This window comes from Saccoglossus kowalevskii, chromosome 5 (assembly GCF_978046115.1).
Source record: "Saccoglossus kowalevskii chromosome 5, keSacKowa6.1, whole genome shotgun sequence".
Classification (NCBI taxonomy): Eukaryota; Metazoa; Hemichordata; class Enteropneusta; family Harrimaniidae; genus Saccoglossus; species Saccoglossus kowalevskii.
Window position 1 is genome coordinate 29071240 of NC_140645.1, and position 7289 is coordinate 29078528.

Sequence of the window (7289 nt, forward strand, 5' to 3'; positions counted from 1 at the left end):
ACATATTATTTTAATTAGGCTGCCACGGATGATCGCGAGTATACAGGACTCTCAACCATCCGTAGGGAAAAGGATCACACCTACGAAATACCAGAAAAAGGGGTAAAGTAAATTAGATTACTATCACTACTATCAACTTATTACTTTATATTGCTGAAATATTTTATTGTATTACCTTATTGCATTTAATTAGTGGTATCCTTATATCGTCATTCATTTACTTATATATTGTCAGGATGCTGACAAAGATGTCGGTTATACATCTCTCAGCACTGCTACCAGAGAAAAAGAATCTGAATATGAGATTCCATTACCAAGACTAAATAAGGTATTAGTACCAGTATACACCTTTGTAAAGAAAATAATTAAGACAAATGTGCCATACTAATGGAGACACATTTCCCTTCTATACACTGTGTAAACAAGTTCTACGATTGACCAATCAAATTGTTAATTTACAGGAAACCTCTGGAAATACCTGACAGAAAATCTCATGAACCAGTGATACACCTGAGACAAATTCAACAGTAGTCATGTAAACAGAGTTTCAATTCCTCTTATATCTCCGCTATATTGGTTCATCTGATGGACCTGGACATGTTATTGATTGATCAGCAAATAGAACTACAGTGATAATAAAATGGTCGTGTTATATGCAAAATATAGTAATATGATAAACGACAGCAATCATATTTTGTATTGAATCGTACTTGACTAATATAAAGATATATTCTCATATTTCACTATTTCCAATTTTTATGCAAATCTGTCGATTACCAGTCCACATTATGCTAATTATATACATATTTTATATATTTGAATCTCTCGATGTAAACCATATGATAAGTTCATACATTCATATTTCTGTGACTTGATCAGAATATATAATCATTATATATTACCATATTATAGGATACATGGAGTAAATGAATAAATGTAAAAATGACATATAACACTGTATAGCACAGATTAGTACAAAAACAACAATAAGACGATATTTCTTCCCCGAGACAATAATCAATAGTTGTTGACCGTTTTATCACATACTTTTTTATTCCACCTACTCTGAACATGGCATACTTTATGACATGGAATATATGTCTGCTCTTAAGCAAAAACAATGCACACTGTTTTTGAGCGCATATCTTGCCATCGCGTCGTAGTAACTTGTAATTAATTAGTGGGTATTGTAAGGAAGTTATATTTTTTTAAACTTAAACGAATTAAAATGTTGCTATACTACAGTTGGAATTGACTTGTTAGAACGCGTCTACTATCTCCCACTTCTCAGTTATTCGTTGTAATAACCGCGACGTGTTTCTTGAAGGTCACCGCTCATTTGAGTATAATAATAAAACAAGAGACTATCAAATGAAATGGCTGAAAATTGTAATAGAGAAACGACCGTGTAGTGAATATATTTTTTTTACTCTGAGTGATGGACTTCAAATTTTGAAGAGATAACGTGATATATTTTATAGTCACAAAACCCACATTTGCAATAGCAAACATAGTAAAAAATTATCATGCGGTGCAACGAATGATTACAATGCAGAAATAAATCATATCTCTCCACGAATACTGGATGCACATCACAGATGCACGCTAATGTGACTGTCTGATTCAAATTAAGTGACGCTGTGACTGATACTATTACTTTAGAAATTCTGAGATGGTAAAAACGGTGTTTTTTATTGTTTCCTTCAGTATTCAGCTGAATTTTCTTAATTTTCTCAGGATAATTAATATTGCTGAAATTTTGTTTTTCCCTGGCAAATATATGTTTAAATGAAACAGTGTTTCCTAGTTACAAGTAAAATCAATATGACATTATCTATGCAAGTTAAATATGTGATGCCTCCATGTTGGATTCATAAAATTTTACGGATACGAATTGTGAGAAAACAACAAGTGAGAAATTTAAACCTGTCAAAAAAAAAAACTGCTGAAAACATCTGATATGAATTTAGGTCAAAGTGCAACGAAGCTTATACACAACTAAATCACTCTGTGGTGGCAGTATTGAAGATTTTACTCACACAGAGTCTGAATTTTGAAAACACAATTTGCATATCAAAGGTATTGAGGACACGAATCTAAGTTGCAAGTCTTTACTTCGAACACGAGTAACCTTTGTGTTGAACTGTATTGTATAGCACATTACATGCTGTTTAATGGTTGTTGAGCGGTTGGTGTAAGATTCAACCAAGCATTTCCATTCAGAAAAATGATACACAGACACCAGGCCCACTACAGCTTCTAAAAAGAAAATTACAAATCAATTGACAAACCAAGCCCACGTCAATGGGAACACCCCCTTACCGAATTTCGGGATCCGCCAGTTAACACCTACATTCTTCATTCACAGATAAAATAAATATTTACGCTCATTCGTATATGTCGTCATTATGTGTAAAATATTCATCATGCACAAAAAAGTAGTGCTTAAATACAAAGGTATAACTTTGAATATAATTTATACCACTTTCGATCGTGTGACCCATAGTATATTGGTATATTTTTGTAAATTCACGCGTTTTTTGTCTTTATGCTGATAGTAAAACGCCAGTAAAAAACAGATCAAATCAGCGTTGTATGTTATAATATCGGTTTTTAGTTTTCGGAAAATTACACTTACGAGTGAAACCTACACGAAATTATGTATGCAAGGTAAGCACGAGATTATAATATGTTGGATACATACACTTTCAGCGATATAAATCGTGGAAAAACTGAAACAGTCATGAATAAAATACCAGCAGCTGAAGACATGAATTGAGGTCAACGCCTATACACACTCAAGCACACTGAGGTGGCAGTATTGACAATTTTGCTCACATAGCTTCTCACATAAATTCAGAGTTGTGTTCAGAGTATTGCGACCTACTCTCACGAAAACAGTGGCGTTACATTTGCAAACCTACACTTTCTCGACGTGTTTCTAATTATACATAATCCAATGTATATATGAAGAAAAGCAACAACATATATTGTACCATCTTAATTTTGCAACAACATTGATTCCTGCAATTATGTGCAATTTGCAATTGAATATGTCAATGTTTGAACGGATCAACTAGTTCACTAGAACCATAAACACAAGTGTCAACACATGCACACTCGTCACTCATTAAGTGCTAACCATTTCAGTGTTGAGGATTAATTCTGTGAAGAGATGGTGTATACGAACCAAAACACGTTTTGATTAGGTTACTATGGCGACATTTGAAATTTTGGTATCAGTAATCGATGAATAGTTTCAAAACTAAATCGACGTCAGGAGCATATACCAACTAAATGTGTGCAAAGAGACAGAAAACGTTTACCATTGGGGTAATGAAAACCGAACAATAGATTGCACCTAATGGTTTCTCATGTTTCAAACAGTTAAATTACGTAATTACATATATTTGCGGAGTGAACGTGGTTAGAATTTGTCAATACTAAAATTCGGCAGTTTCGCCATAAAATATGTTCATTGACATATTGTTTTTTCAAACATGTGTAGGTTTGTGTTGGCCCTCCAAAGAGGGCGCTATAACACACACGTCATCGATACAACTAAGACTGATAGACATTTTATTAGTTGGCGACTAAGGTCATCTCTGTCAACAATGAACAGTTTGGGAACACGACTCCTTCACTATTACGACCACTGCTGGTTACTAAAAAACGCATGTTGTAACAGTACCCGCATTTAACTCAGTTACTTTGATTGCGATACCAATTAACTGACTAGTTCACTTTGTGAAATGCTTTAGAAACATCCAGGAAGCTACTGAAGACACTGCTATCAACACGGCGCATTGAGAAGACCATATATAAGCCGATGGAGTGATTAGTTTTGAATCCAAATTGATTGCCTGTTCGCCATAACCAATAACAGCCACGTGCAAAATCGTGATCTGACATCAGAATTCAACGTCTTTAGTTTATTTAAGTGAATTAACGATGTCATCGTAGTAGGTATTGACCATATTCTGATGATGAATATTTTTGCATTCAAGCTCCGTCCAGTTTTACTCATTTAACGCAACTTCGTGAGAATATATGTTGATTTCATTACGTGTGTATTATTAATAACCAGTGTAATGACAGTTCCTGTGAGTCAAGTGACATTGAGTTAGTAACTGTAAGTTGAACTTCTGGTTTCCAATCGCTCAGAGTAAATGCATGCAAGATTCTTATTGTCCGAAATATATCTTTTTATCATACCAGCCGTGGTGCCCGGTCCTTTCAACGAAGTAAAAATATGGATATTCACCAGAGACCTGCGCGTTCCTGTGAAATTATTCAGCTTACTAAGAGTACGACTGTCTAGAATAAAGGCGCGAGGTTTGTGTGTCTTTGGCTTAACTTCAATGGTATCAGATTCGAATAATTACGTTGCATGTTGCGTTGACGACAATTGTGGTATGGTTTGAAGTCCTCCGTGTCCACATCTTGTAATGCACTTGACATAAATGTACGTTCGTGTGCACCAGCTTTGATGTCACGCTCACGTATTTAACTTGAGACGAATGACGGACAAGTATAATCTGAATTTAAATCAGTCTGACTATAACAGCTATAATTCAGTGTATCCCATTCATAATTGAATGAGATGCAGATTTCACTCTTAACTTTCTGAATGACTCCTCGTGTAGTTTGAAAATGACACCATGTTTAAATTCATCAGAATTTCATTGCACGCGCATTTATTTCACGATTCAATTCAAGATGGCCGAATGGTAGCGATTTTAAGGCCAGAAAATATACATGAAAATTAAAAAACATTTATTGTTATTCCAGAATTGGCCCGCACTTGTTTGAAAATGGGATGCATGGAACACATTGAAATTTTGATGCATGTAATTTGATTTTCTTCATTGTTTTGGGGATTTGACATTAATGTGAGCTTTGTCTCTATGACATTATTTATTTAACGAATTCTGTAAAAATGTGACAGTTAGTGCTAAATGCAGGATCAAAACTCTTATCTGTTTTAGTAGTAAATGTTCAAATACAATTTTTTGGTCGTAGGGTCACAGAAGACGAATATCATTTTACTATGGTATGTCCAAAATATGAAGCACTTAGACAAAAATTCTTACCAACAATATTATTTTTCACCACACACCAAGATGAAATTCATTGAATTGCTGTAGAGTACTAACTCATATATTTTATTAAGTTTGGGTAAATATTGGTGAACAATTTTCATTACAGTGAAACTGAAATGAAAGTATAATTTGAAGTATCTTGTAATTTTAAAGCGACCGTGTGTAATTTTAGTTTTGAAATGTCACAGTACGTTAGGTAGGTGGCCATATAGTGCAGAATAAAGAAATAATAATAATACAAATTTCGGTTATATTAATGTAATTATTATAATGAAGTGTATCATAAAAAAAATTAGTCAATGATTAGATATTTCCATTGTGAACCTTTATTGTTTTTTTATGAATATCTATAGAAAAAGCTAATTTGTTAGAGAAAGTAAATGAGTGCGCCCTCACACATATCTTTCCCATATGCTTTAGTTCAGGTGACACTATAAAAAAGCTGGGTCGGCCTCAATAAATCATCCATACTGAACTGTTGTGGCCATGGTAATGAGTGGTTGATATCCAACAACAAAGACACAATGATTTACATGAGTATTAGTAGTACTAGAGCGTGGGTGTGTGCATGACAGTGTAAAATTAACGACCTGTCTTTTCGGAGCGTGTCGAACTGTACATACAATGCTATTTACCAAGGTATTTGATGATATGATCTGTTTACATCATTTGAATATGAATACATTGAATGGGAAAGTTGACCTCAGCGATGACCTCAGATAAGCAGACACAATACCTGAACCTCGCATGTTCATATATTCAGGGCTCATACCACTAATTGAATTGCCATAGACGACAATGTTAACATATGACGAGATTGCTATATGAAAATGACAAAGAAAGTTGAAAATATGGCTCAAAAATGGGAAATCAACATGCCAGTAATCAACCATATGAAAAAAACTAACATGTTGGCCAGCTCAAACTCTTGCAAATCTCAGGTAAACAAGACACACCTACTGTATTTGGATTGCACCAAGAGAAATCACTGGAAAAACACCAAGATTAGAACATCCATTAACACACAGAATAAACCCACAGGTACACAGCCGCTAAGTAGTAAACAAAAGACCACATGTTGGTCTCACCTCTGACCCAGGTGATTACGCCCTCAAACAGGGAGCACCTGAGAAAAATAATATTTAAAAAATTTCATTGGTTCTTGCTGGGCATTGGTTAATTGGTGGCATGAGACCTTCAGAGAAATAAGAAGGTTTAATAAAGTTCTTGTTGATCTTATATATGATGGAATATCATTAGACGAGTAATTTCCCATGCAAAAAAAATCCCCAAAATGTAAACCCTGAGAGTTATTTATCAAAATCTACCACTTGGTGGCGCCCTATACCCAGACAATTAGTTGTAGAAAGTGGCAACATACACACTCAGCATAACACCAAAATAGATGGTAGGCAATGAATATAAGCCTGATTATTAGATGCAGTACTGTAAAATATAATGTTCTCATTCACCACAAACAAGTACAGACCAACGTTTGGCATGATTAGTAATTTTAATTAATTTCTAGAAATAATACATAGAATAATGACAATTAAAAGTAGTTTATCACTGTAATTTAAAAAAAAAAAATTCTACTGAATCAAAAGTCTCAGTTCATCAGCTCATTATTTCTCCAATTAATTAAAAACAAAAAAACAATTCCACGGTATCTGCATTTAGGCCGGAGACCTGTGACGGGCAACCTTGGATATAATAAAACACAACAGTGGTTTGATTTACCATGGCCACACATAGAATTTGCTCAACATAAAATACTTAATCAAATCTTATGTGAAAAAAAGTAGTTCAACGAAACAATTTTATGATTTAAAAATAAATAAAAATATACAAACAAGAAAAGGATCTAAATATAAAATACTTGTATTACACATCCCTGATCAAATTAAATTCAAATCAACAGGATTTCTGATTAATTGGGGGGGGGGGTACATGCACTGTTCAATAATAAACTCAAGATGGGATTAATTAGCTAACTATTCACAAAAATTCTGAGAAAAGAGCAATAATTGTGAAATTGAAAGAGTTGTACTACTTGGCTAATATACTGACAGTATGCAAATCTCTTGTCAGTGACAAGATACACAACACAATTTTGAGAATTTATTTAAATATTTGGGATTTTGACCTCATTAAACTTTGAATACGGTACATTAGAAATGACCGCAC

General features: G+C 33.9%; 1 long non-coding RNA gene across 1 annotated transcript; it reads left to right on the top strand.

Moving 5' to 3' along the window:
* Positions 1-259: 259 nt before the first annotated feature.
* Positions 260-683, top strand: LOC146745993 (uncharacterized). Its single transcript, XR_014929555.1, has 2 exons — positions 260-328; positions 462-683. It is a non-coding gene; the product is annotated as an uncharacterized LOC146745993 (long non-coding RNA).
* The last annotated feature ends 6606 nt before the right edge of the window (positions 684-7289 follow it).